Raw genomic sequence first — 23538 nt, 5'->3', positions numbered from 1 at the left:
AAGTTGCATGAACAAATGCATGTACATGTTGCATGTACTCATTCTTACAACTGAACATTGTTTTAGTTTCTTTTAAGATGTGTTGAAACTGAGAGCAATGATCAGATAATCCTGCTGTCTTCAAATCAGCATATTTAATACATATATTTGTATCATTCTTATGGTGAAATTGGTGCACAGAAATCAACAATCAGAAGAAGGAACCCAAACTCCTCAAACATTCATTTAAAATGCGTTTTCTTGGCATTCCTATAGAACATCAGTCAAGTGTCTTCTTGTTTTGGTTTATATTTTAAATGAAAAATATTATGATTTTGAATAAGAAAATATGGCTACAGTGTTTTCTAAATGAAATGTTGCATTTGAAGTAGTGGTTCATTAGATAGCAAAAAAGTCCTAAGGCTGGGAAGAAATGTGGTGTGTTTGAATTTGCATTTTTGCTTAAAGCCTGAGTAAGAAATATTTTCTCTGCTTTTCAAAAAGAGGTGGAGTGAAGGTAATGAATTGCACTTGAATAAAAAGTAGGTACAGTAGCTAAAGAACTAACTTAATATTAAACTTTCAGTACAATTAATTACTTAGGCTTGAATTCAGAGGGAAGACTGGTCTCTAGAACTGTGAATTGAAGCATCAAACTCCCTCACCATGAAACCCAGGATGCTCTCTTAGGCATTCATGTTTTCCACATAATGTTCTAAAAGTCTTGAGCCAGGAGTTATGGAATTGCAACCTGGCCACCATAACCTCGTGGGGAGCTGAGCAACAAGGAATACAAAGAGCAGGGTAGATGTGGAAATTTCCTTTTCCTTGCAAATGCAGATTATTATTATTATTATTATTATTATTATTATTATTATTATTATTATTATTATTATTATTATTATTATTATTATCTGTCTTTCACAAACTTCCCCTCACTCTCATGGTTTAGCAACAGCTGCACACTGCAGCCTGCCTTATACTAGTGCTGCCTTTTTTTGTGGACAGCTCACAGCTCAAGAACTGCAGGTATCTTGAAAGCTTTCACTGTTTCTGCACATACCAGGGCATGAAAGGTTAGTAAGGTTTTCTGTCAGAACTCCCCAGTCATTTCTGGATTTGGTGCTTATTAATTACTGCAGATCCCATGTTGGTTTTGGTCCTGAATTTTCATGGTTCTGCTCTCTCAGCTGCAGACAAATTTATTTTTTAGTAGCACTTGATGAAGAGTTTCTGACCCAAACAGAGGACTAAGAGACTTGTAAAACTTCCACAGCTTTTTAATTAAGAAGAAAAAAACTTATACTAGCTGTGGGCTATGGGTGTAATATAGTCATGTTGGCTTTTGGTTATGCCCTTATTAGAACAGAACTGAGTCATGTTAGGTCAGTCTGGAGATTCACAGTTGGGTTGTTTTGGGAGGAAGAAAGTATATATTACTAGCAGGGGTAAGTGTGTAGGAGGCTGTTAACTACAGACAAAAATCTCTGTGAATAACCATTAATTAGCACCTTGCAAGCAGAAGGGGTACCTTAGCCAGCTGTGGCTAGAAAGTGAGGCTTTCATCATGGTGCTCATCTGGAATTTTTAAGATTGCAGGTTAGTTCAGGTTCCTGTCCCTTACTCCAAGATGGAAAATAAACCACTGTTTCTTCCACACTCCATTTCCTCTTTTTTATAATAAACTTTTTGTCCACTGCTTGCTTGTTCTGGATTTTTTCCTGTCTCTGACAAACTATTTTTCTAGCAAACTGTGGTTTCCTGTTCCAATTACTTAATTAGTTCTGTTACAATTTGGTAAATAATCCTTGGACACTGGTTTTACTTTCAAACACTGTCCTCACAAAAACATTTCTACTGTGTACCAGAAAGAAGCCCACACTGGGCAGAAATTGCAGTGCTGAGTGTCATTAAAACTCTTTTTGAAAGGAATTCTTTTTTTCATGCTTTATATCATGATAATTGGTTCAGCTGTGTGGAACCACTTTTGGGTCCTGCAAGGTTCACAGAGCCAGATGTAACATCAAACACTATTCTCTGTGATGGGCATAGTTCAGCATTGTATTACTGACAGGTTTACAGGGTTTTTTCATGTTCATCATGGCTGAGATATAAAAGATTAATAATTACAACTGCTGAAAAAAAAGGATCATTATGCAAATTTTAACATTGTGTTCCTGGAGGGAAAAACCTTTCCTAACTAAGCACTTCAACAGAAGATAAACAAGGCATTTTCAAAAAGGTACAGCTTACAGCCTCATCAAATAATTCTATGGTACCTTCATTATTGCTAGTGTGTCCCTGCAGAAAGACAATCTCTTCTGTTTTACACACTACTGAATCTTTAGAGTTGAAATCTTCCTTTCAATATGATTGTTAATAATGAGGGGTCATTAGTATATATTTTAATGAAATCAATAGATTATATTTAATAGATTTAATAGATTATACTAAACAGCTTCATGGACTCTGGCCTCCGCTGCTGGATTTTTATTTTGATGGTTGTGGATAAAGCCAGAATTCCTTATTGGAAGGACTGAGTCCAAAGCCAGCATTGTGTTATCACATAAGGTCAGGCTTAGCAATGAAAGCTACTGGAACTCTCTGAGAACAGGAGATCATTTTGTATTAACTTTCACACTATGGACAAAATCCATTTTTCAAAATATGCAGCAGACATCCAGTGTTTCTTTTACTCCTTTTGGACTTTTTGTTTTAATGTATGTGCTGCCTAGATGTGTTTTGCTTAAATGGAAATTTTACACACAAGAGGACAGAGTAAGATGACTTAATTGCGTTTCTGAAATGACAGGTTCTGTTCTACAGCAGCTCTATCACCCTTGCACAGATTCTTTTTAAAAATGAACCATATTTCAAATTCAAGTTCAGTACTGCATCACAATTTATTCTCCTCTTTTTATTCCCCTATAAAATTAGTTATTCTTAACTATTTTTAGCATATTTAATCCTTAGCTAGTGTGTCACTGAAGTTAACCCAAATGTATAGATGCTGTTTCATGTCAAGACCTCACAATAATACCTCAACCTTCTTACAATTAAAGTCTGCAGTACTTACCTGAATACTAACTTTAAAAAGGAAAAATCACCTGTGCACTGTGGTTCCACTTCAGAATTTCCTTTGGGGTGTTTTATTTAAATCTGCAGGAGAACAGCTCAGCATGCACAGGGTCAGGGCTATGTTGACCTCCTGATTGAGGGCAGGAATAGTAGAGACACTTCTCTATAGGTCTGGGAAAAAAGGGAGTTCTTCAGCAAAAAAGATTAGTCTTTTCTCCTCACCCCTTTAGGTCTTTGGCTAGAAAGATTATGCTCTCTCTCCAGCTGGCTTAAAAAAAAGTGTGTGAGAGTAAGGATTTGATGTAGTGTGACAATAATGGCTTTAAAAAGTAATTTTTGTACTGGTGGGCTGAAGCAGACTAAGCTCAGGCAGGATGAGCACTGGAAGGAGTTATTCACCCCAAGAAGCTCCTGGTGGAGAGAAGGTTCTGGCTCTGGGAGCCTCCTGCTCCCTCTGCTCCAGGACAGGGTGGGACTTCCAGGGGAGCAGCCCAGAGAGGCAGCTCTCACTTTGGACCTGGATTGCAGCCTGACAGGCAGATCCTGAACTCTGAGATTTGGGCAGAAATGTCTGATGAGAAGGTCCTCTGTGGTTTTTCAGTGATCTGCTAAAATCAGGCACTGACACCTCAGTGGGGAATCAAGTCCTACACCTTTCCCAAAATCCTGAAAATATGGTCGATTAATTTAAAGTACTTGCACTAAGTACAGAGCATAATTCTCAGAAAATCAGATGCACTTGGAGTACTTCATAACCTCATCAACCCAGGTTTTGGTCTCTTAACCACTCTTTTGATTTAATACTTCATTTTGCCATTGTTTTCCTGACCACCTCACTATTTTTGAGCTTATTTGTGAAAAGCAACAGAAAGGCTAGAATCTTTGATATTTGAATTGTATTTAAAATAGAATTAATTTAGTTGTCCCTCTTTGCCCATAGTACTTTCAGTTCTCCATTTCATTCATTTTTTGGTAATGTGTGTACATGTTACATTGAGTTACAAAAGGCATTAGGAATAACCCTTGTTATTATTCCTTCATAACAGAAATATATAATAAACATATAATTCTATTTTTATATATATTTTTTTTTCAGGCAAGAAGAAGAACTAGAATTGAGAGCAACTTGGACAATACATTTTACATCACTGAGTATAGGCACACACAGCCTGAGATGTTTGTTTCATTAATATCTCAATTTTCCATGTGTGCATTTTTCTTAACCGTGCAAATTAATGTTCTAGCAGTGGTGGGTTCTGATATATGGCAATAAAAAATATAAGCAATCAATACAGTTTGTAAATATTGAAGTGCTACCGTAGAAAGCAAGGAAGTGCTGGAATAATAAGACCAAGAAGAGAGAGAAACTTTTCAATACACAGTACAAATCCTAATAGTCACCTGCAGCATGGCTACCTTGATTTTCCTGTAAGGCTTTATCCCTAGAAAGGTCCCAAACATTCCCCTCCCATTATCCATGGACTTTGCCCATTTACTGCCATAACTTCCCCTCTCACCACCTCTGAACTCCATCATCCCTCACAGTCAGCATCTTGTCTTATCCTGAGATAATCCTGTATGTCACATCCAGCAATTTCTTTGTCATGTCCAGTAGTTTGCCATGTCCATGTGCCATCCCTGACAACATGAATAAATTAAGGGAAGAAAAGCATGTTATTCCTGACGAGACAAGAGATGCAGAGCAGCCTGGGAATGGGTCCAATGGCTGGCACTGGCACTTTTCTTCAGACACACATGATGTATTCTGTGCCTCACAAATCCTGGAGCCACGTAACCTTCTCCTCACTCATCTTGCCCTTCCATAGAAAAGCATCTCTCAAACACTAAGTCCAGCCCAGGCAGCCATTTCCATGCTTCTTAGAAAAGTGTTTCCTGATATGTGAGTAGGGAAACCTCTGCTGTGGGCTTAGAAGAAAAAGCAAAACCTCGTCATTCAAAGAGAAATGTCTGATGAGAAGGTCAGTGAATAAACAGGAAAAAAAAGATGCAGTTATGTACTTTTTAGCATTTCTCCTACACTACATGCAATAAGAAGAATCTACTTCCTGCCAGATGCTGATAACCTAGGATTTAGCCACAAGTTTCTATTGAAGAATTCCTCTTTTAAGTGATTTGCCATCAGACTAACTTAATTCTTTGTACATTATCACTTTTCTTTTTTTTTTTCTTTTTTTTCTTTTTTTTTTCCTTTTTTTTTCTTTTTTTTTTTTTCTGTTTTTGAGGTTCCCACATAAAACCCTTGGAAGCTGCAAACTTGACAACTAATTCCTCTTTCCAGTGTGTTTTAACTAAAACATGAAAAAAATGAAACAGTCTTCAGGCTTTCTTTAAAAGCGTGAGGAAAATTCATTGACTGATCATTGGCTCTGCCAGATGACTTCTGCATAACTGCTGAGAATTTCCAATCACACAGCTGAAACACACAGCAAAGCTCTGACCTGCAGCTTTACACAGCAGATGGTTTGGTGCCAGGAGATGTTGAGGTTTCCTTCTCTGAGATGTAGGTCTGCTGTCACTCGAAAGCAAGGAGAGGAGATGGAGCAGAGAATTTTTCCCTGAGACAACTTCCCAAAAGGTCTCCCAGAGCTCCCTGTCACTCTCACAGTCTTCAGCCTCTTGCTGGAGTGGGTGAACAAATGTAGCAGATGAGAATATTGCAACTATAAACTAGAAACCACTATTTTGTTCTTTACCTACTGTCGTTTTTTTCCCTGAAATAATTTGTTTACATTTACATTTATATGATATTGAAAAATATCAACTAATATATTTCCTAAAGTTATTCTATTCTTCTCCCTTAGAAATAAGCAGTAATTGCACTACCAGCCAGCTTCCAAGGGATTGATACCAATGATGTAAGCAGCTGTATTTTTACATTTCGTTTAATAAAATTGTTTTTATGTAAAGGTCTGCTATTAAATATTTGATAGTTTTACATGAAAAAAGTCCCTGGTATGGAAAGGCAATTATAATTTGAAGAATTATTGCCATAAACTTTAATGTTTTTCAATTTCAATCTATTGTAAGGCCAGAATTTCTCTAAAGCAGTTGCATTCAATGTTCCATCGTAAAAAAGAGTAATGGAATAAGGAATATTGTGAGATGTGTGGAATTTTATGACAAAAAGGCAAAACCCCCACAGATTTTTCTCTGTAGTCATCTCTACCTTTAGTCATATTAGTTGCCATGAAAAATATCTCAAAAAGTGCCTGTAAGCTCAAATAATTATATACCTGGTTGCATAACTTGTTGATAGAAACTGAATATCTAAATATTCTTTATGCCTTGGCCTTACAGATGATTAATTTTACCACTGCTGTCTCTAGATTTATGTGTTTGAGTTAAACTCTTTTGCTAGGCACCAGAGAGAAGTATCACAGGAGGTGATTTACCCTTTTCCTCTGTTCTAGCATTAGATACTCAGCTGAAAGCTGTTGTGTTTCACTCCTGGGCCACTGAGATCAGGGCAAGTCCTACTCTGAAAAATTAATTTCTATTTCTGTTAATTTAATAGAGAACAATGCCTTCAATGATTTTGAAACCATTAGTATTGCTCAGATCTCACACAGCAGTGAGATAGGGCAGTGGATCAATTAAATCAGTGTGAAAGTAGGTTTAGATTGGTATTGGGAAAAAATTCCTGTGAGGATGCTGAGGCCCTGGCACAGGGTGCCCAGAGAAGCTGTGGAAGGCACTTCCATGCCTGGAATTGTCCAAGGTCAGGTTGGATGGGGCTTGGAGCAGCCTGGGATGCTGGGGAGGTGACTTGTGGCAGTGGGCTGGAACTATGTGATCTTTGGTCTCCCCAACCAAAACCACTCCATGATTCTATGTTTTTTTTTGAATGAGGGAATGAACACCATGTGTCGCATTCACATTCTCTGAAAAATCCCTTTGCCCAAGATTTTTCTCCTGGGAAGCTCAGAAGCCTCAGAGAAAAGGAAAACAATTCTTATCTCATTTGCTTCTCCTGTGTTGTGCTCATGTGGAATGTGTTTGGAGATTGTTTACCCACAGGTGATTGTTTCATTGGATTCTGCTGTGAGTTGTTTTCACTCTTTGGCCAATCAGTGCCAAGCTGTGTCAGGACTTTGGAGAGAGTCACAAGTTTTCATTATTATATTTTTAGCATTCTGTCTGTATGCTTTCTGTATCCTTTAGTATAGTTTAGTATAGTATTCTTTAATATAATATAGTATCATAAAATAATAAATTAGCTTTCTGAGAACATGGAGTCAGATTCATCATTCCTTCCTTCATCGGGCACCCTGCTAATACAGCTACCGTGCAGTTGTGGTCTGGGAAAGCAAACGGTCTGGCTGCTCTGTTCTGCTCAAAAGCTACAATCCACTCACCCTGGAAGCACTGAGGGACAAAGGGTGACTTGATGTGCACAAAACTCCATAGATTATGCCTAGAGCTGAGGCACTGCTCAAACCCAGGGATGCAGAATGACCCTGTGCTCACCTCCTGCACAGAGCCCAGCCCCACAGATTTAAAGCTTTGGTGCTAGAGGCTGACTTCAGGGGGTCACACCTCGCCTGTTTTAGACCTGCTGACAAAAAGAGCAGCTGGTGACCCCCATCAAAGCAACTGCTGGGCTAGAAATCAGTACTTCAGACACCCAAAGACTGTTTATAAAAATCTATTACTGTTGTTTAAAAGCTAAAACCAAGTGATCAAACGATCTCATGCTCCACATCCTTCCAGTGATGGATCACAGTCCAAAACCTTCTAGTTATAAAGCTTCACTTTAACAACGGGCTAAAAAGAGGGAAGAAGTGACAGATTTGAAGACCTCTCCAGACTCCAGTGATGATAAAACTTCTGATTTGCCGTAATTCATCAGGGCAGTTGAGCACATTCTGATGTTCAAGCTTGCAGGCTGGCCCAGTCATTTCAATGTATTTTATTAAATACACCCAGTTAAGTGCTTTGTTGGCTCCCAGCTTGACACAAATGCCTCTTGAAATGACTCTCAGGGTATTTCTGTAAAAGAAATCAGTGACTAAAGTCATATAAACTGGAGTCTCCAGGATGCCAAAATAAGATTTAGTGCGACCATGAGCATTCTTCTCTTGGGAATTAATCTTCAAGTTAAAAAAGAAAAAAAAGAGTCTTCATTACAGTTAGAAGACCTTATTTTGTAATCTATATCACTGTCTGTTGAAATATAGGCATATAAAACAAACAAAAATATTTGGGAGAGTTTTTGTTGTTGCTGTTTCTGGTTTGATTTTTTTCATTTGGACCATCACAATAACTCTTCAAAAACAAGCCAAAGACAAGAATTACTATTTTTCTCTTCAGCTGTGCTGAGTTTGAGTAAATATACATTTTATTTACGTACAGATGAGTAAATAGTTTCAAAAGTTAATTTATCTGAAGACGATAAGCTATTCCAACTACTTGGTAGGAAGTAGGGAGCAAATTTATATTAAAAATGTATACTAAATATTAAAAAGTTGATGGTACTTTATGTTGGTGCTGTAAAAAATTGTTTTAAAAATAAATTCCATTTAAAATATAAAATAAATGGAAGAGTTAATACAATACAGAATTTGAAATTAAATATTTGATTTTGGGATGAAAAGCAATTTTGAGTTTATTTTAATTAACCTAAGGATATTAGTTGTAAGCAAGCCCATTCCCCTTTTCTCTGCTTCACAAACATACAGAAAAATCCTTTCCCTGTGTCCTGTATTTCATTTTACCTCAGGAAAGCCTTGCTCTGAGCTCTGTAACTGAACACAATGCAGGAGAGCAGGTGCAAATGAGACAAAGATATAGGAGAGTGATTTGTCTAATAATCCCAAAATATCTATTTTGGAGGTTAATATTTAATATAATAAAAGTAACCTCTAGAAAATCTCAGCACAGTGATTATGCTACTTAAGAGCCCAATGGTGAATGAACCTGAGGGGATGCAGTGGAGATTAGTGATTTTTCTGCCCCCGTTGAAGAGGTGGGCTTTGGTTAAACGATCTTCTTTCCAATTTTAAAAATCAGTATTTTCATGGGGATTGGCCACAATGCTTGTGAGGTTTAAAAAGAATGGGCAAGAAAAACATCAGGGCAGTGATTACCCAATTTTTTCAGATCTATTTTCTAATACACTTTCCAGAGTGGAAGAGTGCACAGTGCAGGAGGGTTGGGTTCTCACTGGGCTGTTCTGTGTCCCCAAGCCATGGAGGAGATGATGAAATTGTTCAGAGCTTTTTAGGTCACTCAGGAGCTGAGCTTCTGATTCCTCTTTTCCATCTTGTGTGCTGCTGCTCATAACAGGTGCTGAGGTACTCAGCTGATGACTGGCAATGTCTTATTTCTCTAAATAAATAACAAAATTGACCATTTTTGGGAAAGCAATGGAAGCTTTTACACTTACTTTCAGACTTGCCTGATTTTCCCAGATGTAAAATGTTAAACTTGGCACCACATGTACCCAATTTGGAGCTCCCTTGAATTCAGTAAAGCTGAATGAACTTGAGGTGAGTTCACGGGTCTGCTTTCCACATATGGCAGATTTATAGGTCAAACAAGGTCACCCAGCTGGGAGGAACTTCATGACTGACACCCCAGTAATTTTATATTAATTATATAAGTGATGCTTGTGGAAAGATTCACATGGAGGGATCTTGGCCAAGTCAGCTCAAGCAATGACATACAGGTGAGAAGCGAATCAGTCTGATCCTTGATTTTTGTGGAACCAACAACCCACCATTCAGTTCATCTGAGACTGCATCTGTCAGCACTCTGGAAAACTCAACATGATTGCAGAAAGGATTGTCTGACTGCATTCAGCAATAATTGGAAGAGATTTGACTGATGCTCACTTAAAAATGGAGTTTTAGTTCCAAATTATTTGTCTCGAAGTAGACTTAGGAATTTTGGGTTTGAACACACAGAGCTTTTTACTTTTTAGTTTTGTTTTTTTTTTTTCCGCTAAAGAAATAACAGCTCTAACAAGGACATTTTTTTCCTTGAGAGTTTTTTGACTGGCTGGAGTCTCATAATAATTCTCACAAACACCTCTGATATTTTCAGATGCTGAACTTTTGGCTTTGCATGACATCTGTGATTCTGACCTAGGGAGGCTGTAAGGCCCAGGGTGGTAAGAATCCAGCAGCACAGATCAGCTCACTTCTATAAAAAGCTGTGGCAACCTTTCAGAGGTTGTTTGCCATGCCCCTGGTGTGGTGACCACCTGCAGGCTTTGAGCTGGGGAGCCTTGGCTGGTGAATCCCTTTGCATCTATTGTGCTAAACAGCCTCAAGTTTTAGTTTTATTTTTTATTCTCCCTCTCAGCAGCTGACCTGCACAGTTGCATTTTAGTTGCTAGCAGCATACAGGACTATGTTTCAAGATGCTGGACTGAGTTTAGACAATGATTTTTAGGCCCAGACACAATTTGGGAATGCAATTATAACACAGAGCATCAGCTAGGAGTTAGAGCCTCCTCTGCACTGACCATTCAGCCTGCTGTCACAGCAGCTCTTAAATACTTTTTATTTAACTTAAAAATATTGCTGTTTATATGCAACTCTTGGCAGCTTTAATCTGAAGTGCCAGACTCAGCCACAGCATTTTGTAGCATTTAGTGGAATTGAATGAAATTCAAATCAATAAAAACTGGCATGGTGTGATACATGTGGTGTTTAGTAAACAAAGCAGATGAGATTGACCTGACTGTAAGCTGTGATCAGCACAAACACACTGAATACAAAATGTGGTGTTGATTTGTGGCACAGCTGAGCTGTATGTGCATTTAGCCAGCTACTTTGGGAAGATCTAATAGTTTTTAATAGTGATCCAGTCTCAGGTGTAAAGCCCAGTATCTTGTTTGTAAAATATTCTCATTTGTCCCCATATCTAAAAAATTAAAATAAAAATGGGATACACTGAGATCCTCTGACATTATTGCTTTGCTCAAAACTTATTGGATTCCCTGCCCTGCTCTTGCCACTTATAAATTCCCTAAACAGAATAAACAGGGTAACAGAAATTTTTAAAAGCTAATAAATTGAAGATGGGTTTTAGCTGGTTTTGGTTGGGAAAGCATTACAGCAAAATATCCTGTTAAATAACTTTGTCAGATATGGATATTACAGAGAAAACTCTATCAAGTTTATTTGTATTTTCTCTCTCTCTTTCTCTTTAAAGTAACCAAAACCATGGAATGTAGCTACAGGAGGGAGCAAATCTTCGGCACAAGAAATACAACATTTAGCTAATTAAATGTCTGTTTGTTTTCCCCAGTATTAATTTCCAGTTCTTGTCATTTAGGAAAAAACAGCTATGGAAAAAGAAAACAGAGTACAGCTCCAGCTTATGGAGATTGGCAGTCTAACATGCCCCTCAGAGTCCATGGAAGTGTTTATTTCCCATCCAAATCTGGGACTAAGGGACTTCATTAAATGTCTGACAGAGGAAAAGCATTAATTTATGTCTGATGGGAAGATAAATGTCATTATATTGGTTTTATAGGTGGGCACCTGTGGCAGAGGAGCCACGTGGTATGAAGATGTTCCTATATCAGGTCAGTAGAAAACAACCCCCTTCACTCCCAGCTATAAATCCCTCTGAATTATTCAAATTCTGCTAATAAATGCATTAGTAACTAAAATACACCACCAGCTGATTCTCCAGGGCATTTTCTATGAAATGAGCCCAGATGCACTCACTAAGTCTGTGAGATTCTCACCTAATGTAAAGATAAAACTAAATGCTGCTATGAATTCTGAGCAATATGTTCCAGACTGTCCTTAAGCTGAGGTGACTTAATAGTAGCCCAGTTTGAATTTTTTACTGCTGGGTTTTCTTCTGGACTTTTTTTCTTTCTAAAAATCAGATTATCCTTCTTTACATGCTCTCTAAAGCTCTTGCTTAGGTAAATTTTTAACCTGCATACTGGTAATATAGGTGAGAAATAGCAAGGAATAGAAGTTGTTTTCTTCCAAAGTTCCAGTAAAGTGACCAGGAGACAAACCCATGTTCTTGGGCTGATCCAAAATGAGGCTCAGATGACTTTGGGGGAGATCTAAGCAATGATCTTTAAAACATCTGTGCTTTACCACCCCTAGAAGCTTTTAAACTCTGTATTTTCTGATTTTTTTTTTTTTAATTTTATGTACAAACACAAATGCCTTAATCTTGTAAAGACCAAATATCTCATAGATGGCTTTGCTATAAAAAGATTTCAAATCATTCACAAACTCAGAGGTTTTGATTTAATTAAAATGTACTTAATTATTCCAAGTGGAGACAATATATATTTTTTTATTATTAGGAATCTGCACTATAAAAAATGGTGATACTTTATTCTTAGCAATGAAAATTATCTTTCAGCACACAGCTCTCCAGACTCCAATGTACACAGAAAATGAAATTTGAATTATTATAATGTTGCCATAGTATTATATTTAAGAATTGATGGTAAAATCTGAAAATTTTTAACATCTTAAGAGGAAAACTTCTGTCAATGTCTACTTAAATTTACAAAAATTACATTAATTCAGATGAAGGATGTCAGAGATTAAAAGGGAGCAGGAGGGATGATGGATAGCAGGGAAACTGATCTACCACTACTGTCAGTGAACAACATTGTGACCATGGATATTCCTCCTTATTTATTTTTTATCCCTTTTTGTCTGAGTTGATAAATCCTTCCAGGTCACTGACAGGTGGCAACATTTAGTCTTGTTCATCCATTTCTACACCAGCCATGATGTTTTGGGGTTATCCAGAATGGCAGCAAGGGATCAGCCTGTTCAGCTGGGGAGATTTAGAAGGAGCAGAGGTCTCTTGACTGGATGTTATCTGCAAATCTGGATGTCTTCTGCAGGTTGTTTCTACTCAATTCCCTGAAACAGGAAAATGGATTTGTCACTAGTCAGGTCAGCAAAATGGGAGATTCATTAAAAGATAATGTGGCATGATGGAGCTAACAGAAAACAAGGACAAAATTGATGTTGTAAGATATTATCTTATGAGACACAGGAGGCTTTTACAAAACACTCTGTGTTAAGGTATTTTTCCACCACCTATTTTTGTCTCTGTGGTTTTGAAATCAAGCTCCATTAAGTTTTCATGAATCTTAGGACAAGTGCCATGTTCTGCCAGGAGCTGTTACATGGCAAATGGTGTGTAAAAAAAAAAAAAAAAAAGGTAGAAATCTGGAAAGGGATAACTACTTACTACAGCATATCACAGTTTGTTAATTTATGAGGGGTTTTTAGTCCTTCATCCAAAGTTAGCTTACGCCATATTTCCAACACAAATCACTTTAAAAAAATTATTTGAAATCTTAAATTAAAGAGTCATGGAAAATTTTCTCTTTTCCCAATCACAGATAAACTGCTTCCTCCCCAGTCCTGCTGACTCTCATCTCACTGCTGTGTCTGGGGCCCTTCATCTCTGTGACTGGTTTGGACCAGGACCAGATGTCTCTCTGGAAGTTGCTAAACCAGCAAGAAGCCAACCAGGTAAAAAAGAGAAAATTACAAAAAAAAAAAAAAAAAAAAAAAAAAAAAAAAAAAAAAAAAAAAAAAAAAAAAAAAAAGTAATTAGACACAATGCTTTTCTAAACTGGCTTTCTAACTAATGTATTATAGTAAAAGTCTGGATCTACATCAGCATGAATAAAATACCACGGAAGGGAAAACAGATTGAATTATTTAATTTTCCAGTTTCTCAGGTGCCCATCTTTTTATTGTTTGAAGAATTAAGAATTATATTATTCTCTCCTCTCATGAGGAAGTTGCACAGACAAGTTAACCTGTGTATCAGAAACCAACTCCAAGCCCTGTTGCCAACATACAAAACTCTTTATCCTCTGCCTAAAACTGATCCAGCTCATACAGCTGGGAAAGTACTGCACTAAGAGGAGACAAAGAATGACTTTCACCATGAACAACAAAAAAAAAAGCCAGGTTATTTTCCTGAAGGGAAGGATGAATCCTTACATGATCCAGTGGACACCTCCTTGAACTGCACAGGAAGGAGGACCTGAAGACAAAGCAGGACATTCAGTTTGTTATTCTGATGGATGTTAGCCATGGCTGCATCTTCCCACTGCTGGGAGACAAACCTGGCAGTTCCCTGGCTGGGCTGTGACCTGTTCACACTGTTTTTCTCTAATCTATGATGGTCTTGTTGTTATAAGGGGCTTTGCATATTTCTCTCATGCCACTGGTTCTCTTTCAACAGCTTCTTCAAACTCCCTGCACTGTTCTTTACAAGCTGCCACACTGACATCCTTCTTTACATGAACATCAACTCTGCAGCTGCTGGCGTCAGAAAGGGAAAAATAACGCAAAAAAACCCAAGATAGGAAGTTCCCTTCATCTTTTTCTGCTGTGAGAAATGCGATTCTCTTCCACTCTTCTGATGCTCACATAGGGAATCACTCACAGGATTTGCAAAAAGATGTTTGTATAGAAGGAAACAATATTTCAATAACTTTGAGGCAGTTCCTCTGGTAAAAATAGCCACAACAAGTGATACAGAAACTGTTTGTTCAAACAACACAGGGCATATTTCTTTGGAGTGAAAATAATTAATTATTGGAACACTTTACTTTAATCCTCTAACAATGGCCTTTGCTGAAATTCAAAATTAAAAACTATAGAGACAAATGTGGAAATGTATGTATATGAAATGCAAATCAGAGTGTGGATTGGAATAAGAAATTTTTCAGTGAAGAACTACACTTGCAAAGTCTTGATGTTCTCGGATTTTTTTTTATTTCTTTTTTGGGGGGGCTTTTTATTTTGGGTGTTTTGTTTTCTTATGGGTTATCTGGAGGTTTTGTTTTTTAAGGGATTTTTGACCCAAATTGCTGTATTCACTATGTGAAATATGGAGCTATGAGGCATTAGCTAGGAATTAGCATCAGGAAAAAGAGAAAAATATGTTTTTCGTAGACCTAAATTTGCAACAAGGGGAACTCTTCTGTGTTGGAAAATACATGGAGTGTGCAAATAACTGTGACTGGAAAATACTGCACACACAGACAGGAAAAGTCTCAGAGACATTGCAAAGCAGGAGAAAAAGTCGAGGAGGAAGACAAAACGCTGAGGGGAGGATAGGAGTCATACGGCATGGATATGAAAAAAAAAAATTCATCGCCAAAGTCAAAGCCATCAAAAGGCATGGGATGCCCGAAGCTGCAGGGACATGGACCGACGATTGCTTACTTGATTGCCATTGAAATTGCAGGATTTCGTTACCCTGCCCGAAAGGAAATTTCATTTCCTTTCGGGTAGGGAAACGAAATCTTCCGACCCAGAAAAGAAAGACTGCCAAAGGCTCTGGAAAGGAGATAGGATCAAATGAAATGCGCCGAAGAAAAATACAAAAACCAGCAAACTGGGACATTTGGTGACTACAAGAAAATGGTCGGGGAGGAAATGAGGTGCAGTGCAAAGGGCCCAAACATGCCAAACATAAGCTCGGAGATGTTGCAAAAGCAGGGGAAAATATCAAGGAGGAAGAGAGGGCTTTGATGGGAAGATATGAGTGACATGGCACGGATACCGAAAAAAATTAAAAACCAAAAATTGTGAAATTTAGTGACTGCAAGAAAATGGACCAGGATTGGAAGAGGTGCATTGCAAAGCACCAAAATATACCAAAACTAACCTCCGAGATGTCGCAAAAGCAGGAGAAATAGTCGAGGAGGAAGACAGAATGCTGAGGGGAGGATAGGAGTCACATGGCATGGATTCCAAAAAATAAATAAAAATTGATCACCAAAGCCAAAGCCATCAAAAGGCATGGGATGCCCGAAGCTGCTGGGATATTGACAAAAGATTGTTTACTTGATTCCCATTGAAATCGCAAGATGAAATTTCCTTTCGGGTCAGGAAACGAAATCTTGGGTCCCAGGAAAGAAAGGCTTCCAAACACTCCGGAAAGGAGATACGATCAGATGAAATGCGACTGAAAAAAGCACCAAAAAACTCAGAATTTTCGGAGATTTAGTGACTACGAGGAAATGAGGTGCAGCGCAAAAGACAAAAATATGCCCAAAATAAACGGGCAGATACTGCAAAACAGGGAAAAATATCAAGGAGGAGGACCAATCCCAGAGGGGAAAATATCAGAGCCATGGAATGGATCCTGAAAAAATAAATAAAAAAAAAAATTATGAGATTTAGTGAAAAGAAGAAAATGGACCGGGATGATACGAGGTGCAGTGCAAAGCGCCAAAATACGCCACAATTAAGAGGACTGATGTTGCAAAATGAGGGGAAAATATCAAGAAGGAAGACAAATCCCGGAGGGGAAAATATCAGAGCCAAGGCATGGATCCTGAAAAAATTAAAAAAAAAAAAAATTTCACCCCAGTCATAACCATCAAAAGTCACGAGATGCCGTCAAGTGCAGGGATATGGACCAAAGATAGCCCAATTGGTCCCCATTGAAATCGCAAGATTTCGTTTCCCGTCCCGAAAGGAAATTTCATTTCCTTTCGGGACGGGAAACGAAATCTTGCGTCCCAGGAAAGAAAGGCTTCCAAACACTCCGGAAAGGAGATACGATCAGATGAAATGCGACTGAAAAAAACCCAAAAATCTCAGAATTTTCAGAGATTTAGTGACTACGAGGAAATGGTCTGGCAGGAAATGAGGTGCAGCAGAAAAGACAAAAAAGATGCCCAAACTAACCGGACAGATACTGCAAAACAGGGGAAAATATCAAGAAGGAAGACAAATCCCGGAGGGGAAAATATCAGAGCCAAGGCATGGATCCTGAAAAAATTAAAAAAAACAAAATTTTCACCCCAGTCATAACCATCAAAAGTCACGAGATGCCGTCAAGTGCAGGGATATGGACCAAAGATAGCCCAATTGGTCCCCATTGAAATCTTGCGTCCCAGGAAAGAAAGGCTTCCAAACACTCCGGAAAGGAGATACGATCAGATGAAATGCGACTGAAAAAAACCCAAAAATCTCAGAATTTTCAGAGATTTAGTGACTACGAGGAAATGGTCTGGCAGGAAATGAGGTGCAGCAGAAAAGACAAAAAAGATGCCCAAACTAACCGGACTGATACTGCAAAACAGGGGAAAATATCAAGAAGGAAGACAAATCCCGGAGGGGAAAATATCAGAGCCAAGGCATGGATCCTGAAAAAATTTAAAAAAAAAAAAATTTCACCCCAGTCATAACCATCAAAAGTCACGAGATGCCGTCAAGTGCAGGGATATGGACCAAAGATAGCCCAATTGGTCCCCATTGAAATCTTGCGTCCCAGGAAAGAAAGGCTTCCAAACACTCCGGAAAGGAGATACGATCAGATGAAATGCGACTGAAAAAAACCCAAAAATCTCAGAATTTTCAGAGATTTAGTGACTACGAGGAAATGGTCTGGCAGGAAATGAGGTGCAGCAGAAAAGACAAAAAAGATGCCCAAACTAACCGGACAGATACTGCAAAACAGGGGAAAATATCAAGAAGGAAGACAAATCCGGGAGGGGAAAATATCAGAGCCAAAGCATGGATCCTGAAAAAATTTAAAAAAAAAAAAATTTCACCCCAGTCATAACCATCAAAAGTCACGAGATGCCGTCAAGTGCAGGGATATGGACCAAAGATAGCCCAATTGGTCCCCATTGAAATCGCAAGATTTCGTTTCCCGTCCCGAAAGGAAATGAAATTTCCTTTCGGGACGGGAAACGAAATCTTGCGTCCCAGGAAAGAAAGGCTTCCAAACACTCCGGAAAGGAGATACGATCAGATGAAATGCGACTGAAAAAAACCCAAAAATCTCAGAATTTTCAGAGATTTAGTGACTACGAGGAAATGGTCTGGCAGGAAATGAGGTGCAGCAGAAAAGACAAAAAAGATGCCCAAACTAACCAGACAGATACTGCAAAACAGGGGAAAATATCAAGAAGGAAGACAAATCCCGGAGGGGAAAATTTCAGAGCCAAGGCATGGATCCTGAAAAAATTAAAAAAAAAAAAATTTTTCACCCCAGTCATAACCATCAAAAGTCACGAGATGCCGTCAAGTGCAGGGATATGGACCAAAGATAGCCCAATTGGTCCCCATTGAAATCGCAAGATTTCGTTTCCCGTCCCGAAAGGAAATGAAATTTCCTTTCGGGACGGGAAACGAAATCTTGCGTCCCAGGAAAGAAAGGCTTCCAAACACTCCGGAAAGGAGATACGATCAGATGAAATGCGACTGAAAAAAAACCAAAAATCTCAGAATTTTCAGAGATTTAGTGACTACGAGGAAATGGTCTGGCAGGAAATGAGGTGCAGCAGAAAAGACAAAAAAGATGCCCAAACTAACCGGACAGATACTGCAAAACAGGGGAAAATATCAAGAAGGAAGACAAATCCCGGAGGGGAAAATATCAGAGCCAAGGCATGGATCCTGAAAAAATTAAAAAAAACAAAATTTTCACCCCAGTCATAACCATCAAAAGTCACGAGATGCCGTCAAGTGCAGGGATATGGACCAAAGATAGCCCAATTGGTCCCCATTGAAATCGCAAGATTTCGTTTCCCGTCCCGAAAGGAAATGAAATTTCCTTTCGGGACGGGAAACGAAATCTTGCGTCCCAGGAAAGAAAGGCTTCCAAACACTCCGGAAAGGAGATACGATCAGATGAAATGCGACTGAAAAAAAACCAAAAATCACAGAATTTTCAGAGATTTAGTGACTACGAGGAAATGGTCTGGCAGGAAATGAGGTGCAGCAGAAAAGACAAAAAAGATGCCCAAACTAACCGGACAGATACTGCAAAACAGGGGAAAATAGCAAGAAGGAAGACAAATCCTGGAGGGGAAAATATCAGAGCCAAGGCATGGATCCTGAAAAAATTAAAAAAAAAAAAATTTTCACCCCAGTCATAACCATCAAAAGTCACGAGATGCCGTCAAGTGCAGGGATATGGACCAAAGATAGCCCAATTGGTCCCCATTGAAATCGCAAGATTTCGTTTCCCGTCCCAAAAGCAAATGAAATTTCCTTTCGGGACGGGAAACGAAATCTTGCGTCCCAGGAAAGAAAGGCTTCCAAACACTCCGGAAAGGAGATACGATCAGATGAAATGCGACTGAAAAAAAACCAAAAATCTCAGAATTTTCAGAGATTTAGTGACTACGAGGAAATGGTCTGGCAGGAAATGAGGTGCAGCAGAAAAGACAAAAAAGATGCCCAAACTAACCGGACAGATACTGCAAAACAGGGGAAAATATCAAGAAGGAAGACAAATCCCGGAGGGGAAAATATCAGAGCCAAGGCATGGATCCTGAAAAAATTAAAAAAAAAAAAATTTTCACCCCAGTCATAACCATCAAAAGTCACGAGATGCCGTCAAGTGCAGGGATATGGACCAAAGATAGCCCAATTGGTCCCCATTGAAATCGCAAGATTTCGTTTCCCGTCCCGAAAGGAAATGAAATCTTGCGTCCCAGGAAAGAAAGGCTTCCAAACACTCCGGAAAGGAGATACGATCAGATGAAATGCGACTGAAAAAAACCCAAAAATCTCAGAATTTTCAGAGATTTAGTGACTACGAGGAAATGGTCTGGCAGGAAATGAGGTGCAGCAGAAAAGACAAAAAAGATGCCCAAACTAACCGGACAGATACTGCAAAACAGGGGAAAATATCAAGAAGGAAGACAAATCCCGGAGGGGAAAATATCAGAGCCAAGGCATGGATCCTGAAAAAATTAAAAAAAACAAAATTTTCACCCCAGTCATAACCATCAAAAGTCACGAGATGCCGTCAAGTGCAGGGATATGGACCAAAGATAGCCCAATTGGTCCCCATTGAAATCGCAAGATTTCGTTTCCCGTCCCGAAAGGAAATGAAATTTCCTTTCGGGACGGGAAACGAAATCTTGCGTCCCAGGAAAGAAAGGCTTCCAAACACTCCGGAAAGGAGATACGATCAGATGAAATGCGACTGAAAAAAAACCAAAAATCTCAGAATTTTCAGAGATTTAGTGACTACGAGGAAATGGTCTGGCAGGAAATGAGGTGCAGCAGAAAAGACAAAAAAGATGCCCAAACTAACCGGACAGATACTGCAAAACAGGGGAAAATAGCAAGAAGGAAGACAAATCCCGGAGGGGAAAATATCAGAGCCAAGGCATGGATCCTGAAAAAATTAAAAAAAAAAAAAAATTTTCACCCCAGTCATAACCATCAAAAGTCACGAGATGCCGTCAAGTGCAGGGAGATGGACCAAAGATAGCCCAATTGGTCCCCATTGAAATCGCAAGATTTCGTTTCCCGTCCCAAAAGGAAATGAAATTTCCTTTCGGGACGGGAAACGAAATCTTGCGTCCCAGGAAAGAAAGGCTTCCAAACACTCCGGAAAGGAGATACGATCAGATGAAATGCGACTGAAAAAAACCCAAAAATCTCAGAATTTTCAGAGATTTAGTGACTACGAGGAAATGGTCTGGCAGGAAATGAGGTGCAGCAGAAAAGACAAAAAAGATGCCCAAACTAACCGGACAGATACTGCAAAACAGGGGAAAATATCAAGAAGGAAGACAAATCCCGGAGGGGAAAATATCAGAGCCAAGGCATGGATCCTGAAAAAATTAAAAAAAAAAAAATTTCACCCCAGTCATAACCATCAAAAGTCACGAGATGCCGTCAAGTGCAGGGAGATGGACCAAAGATAGCCCAATTGGTCCCCATTGAAATCGCAAGATTTCGTTTCCCGTCCCGAAAGGAAATGAAATTTCCTTTCGGGACGGGAAACGAAATCTTGCGTCCCAGGAAAGAAAGGCTTCCAAACACTCCGGAAAGGAGATACGATCAGATGAAATGCGACTGAAAAAAACCAAAAATCTCAGAATTTTCAGAGATTTAGTGACTACGAGGAAATGGTCTGGCAGGAAATGAGGTGCAGCAGAAAAGACAAAAAAGATGCCCAAACTAACCGGACTGATACTGCAAAACAGGGGAAAATATCAAGAAGGAAGACAAATCCCGGAGGGGAAAATATCAGAGCCAAGGCATGGATCCTGAAAAAATTAAAAAAAAAAAAAATTTTCACCCCAGTCATAACCATCAAAAGTCACGAGATGCCGTCAAGTGCAGGGATATGGACCAAAGATAGCCCAATTGGTCCCCATTGAAATCGCAAGATTTCGTTTCCCGTCCCGAAAGGAAATGAAATTTCCTTTCGGGACGGGAAACGAAATCTTGCGTCCCAGGAAAGAAAGGCTTCCAAACACTCCGGAAAGGAGATACGATCAGATGAAATGCGACTGAAAAAAACCCAAAAATCTCAGAATTTTCAGAGATTTAGTGACTACGAGGAAATGGTCTGGCAGGAAATGAGGTGCAGCAGAAAAGACAAAAAAGATGCCCAAACTAACCAGACAGATACTGCAAAACAGGGGAAAATATCAAGAAGGAAGACAAATCCCGGAGGGGAAAATATCAGAGCCAAGGCATGGATCCTGAAAAAATTAAAAAAAAAAAAAATTTTCACCCCAGTCATAACCATCAAAAGTCACGAGATGCCGTCAAGTGCAGGGAGATGGACCAAAGATAGCCCAATTGGTCCCCATTGAAATCGCAAGATTTCGTTTCCCGTCCCGAAAGGAAATGAAATTTCCTTTCGGGACGGGAAACGAAATCTTGCGTCCCAGGAAAGAAAGGCTTCCAAACACTCCGGAAAGGAGACACGATCAGATGAAATGCGACTGAAAAAAACCCAAAAATCTCAGAATTTTCAGAGATTTAGTGACTACGAGGAAATGGTCTGGCAGGAAATGAGGTGCAGCAGAAAAGACAAAAAAGATGCCCAAACTAACCGGACAGATACTGCAAAACAGGGGAAAATAGCAAGAAGGAAGACAAATCCCGGAGGGGAAAATATCAGAGCCAAGGCATGGATCCTGAAAAAATTAAAAAAAAAAAAAATTTTCACCCCAGTCATAACCATCAAAAGTCACGAGATGCCGTCAAGTGCAGGGAGATGGACCAAAGATAGCCCAATTGGTCCCCATTGAAATCGCAAGATTTCGTTTCCCGTCCCGAAAGGAAATGAAATTTCCTTTCGGGACGGGAAACGAAATCTTGCGTCCCAGGAAAGAAAGGCTTCCAAACACTCCGGAAAGGAGATACGATCAGATGAAATGCGACTGAAAAAAAACCAAAAATCTCAGAATTTTCAGAGATTTAGTGACTACGAGGAAATGGTCTGGCAGGAAATGAGGTGCAGCAGAAAAGACAAAAAAGATGCCCAAACTAACCGGACAGATACTGCAAAACAGGGGAAAATAGCAAGAAGGAAGACAAATCCCGGAGGGGAAAATATCAGAGCCAAGGCATGGATCCTGAAAAAATTAAAAAAAAAAAAATTTTCACCCCAGTCATAACCATCAAAAGTCACGAGATGCCGTCAAGTGCAGGGAGATGGACCAAAGATAGCCCAATTGGTCCCCATTGAAATCGCAAGATTTCGTTTCCCGTCCCGAAAGGAAATGAAATTTCCTTTCGGGACGGGAAACGAAATCTTGCGTCCCAGGAAAGAAAGGCTTCCAAACACTCCGGAAAGGAGATACGATCAGATGAAATGCGACTGAAAAAAAACCAAAAATCTCAGAATTTTCAGAGATTTAGTGACTACGAGGAAATGGTCTGGCAGGAAATGAGGTGCAGCAGAAAAGACAAAAAAGATGCCCAAACTAACCGGACTGATACTGCAAAACAGGGGAAAATAGCAAGAAGGAAGACAAATCCCGGAGGGGAAAATATCAGAGCCAAGGCATGGATCCTGAAAAAATTAAAAAAAAAAAAATTTTCACCCCAGTCATAACCATCAAAAGTCACGAGATGCCGTCAAGTGCAGGGAGATGGACCAAAGATAGCCCAATTGGTCCCCATTGAAATCGCAAGATTTCGTTTCCCGTCCCGAAAGGAAATGAAATTTCCTTTCGGGACGGGAAACGAAATCTTGCGTCCCAGGAAAGAAAGGCTTCCAAACACTCCGGAAAGGAGATACGATCAGATGAAATGCGACTGAAAAAAAACCAAAAATCTCAGAATTTTCAGAGATTTAGTGACTACGAGGAAATGGTCTGGCAGGAAATGAGGTGCAGCAGAAAAGACAAAAAAGATGCCCAAACTAACCGGACAGATACTGCAAAACAGGGGAAAATAGCAAGAAGGAAGACAAATCCTGGAGGGGAAAATATCAGAGCCAAGGCATGGATCCTGAAAAAATTAAAAAAAAAAAAATTTTCACCCCAGTCATAACCATCAAAAGTCACGAGATGCCGTCAAGTGCAGGGATATGGACCAAAGATAGCCCAATTGGTCCCCATTGAAATCGCAAGATTTCGTTTCCCGTCCCGAAAGGAAATGAAATTTCCTTTCGGGACGGGAAACGAAATCTTGCGTCCCAGGAAAGAAAGGCTTCCAAACACTCCGGAAAGGAGATACGATCAGATGAAATGCGACTGAAAAAAAA

The sequence above is a fragment of the Passer domesticus genome, chromosome 4 (assembly GCF_036417665.1).
Source record: "Passer domesticus isolate bPasDom1 chromosome 4, bPasDom1.hap1, whole genome shotgun sequence".
Classification (NCBI taxonomy): Eukaryota; Metazoa; Chordata; class Aves; order Passeriformes; family Passeridae; genus Passer; species Passer domesticus.
The sequence above is the reverse complement of the archived record's forward strand: the minus strand, read 5'-3'. Positions refer to the sequence as shown.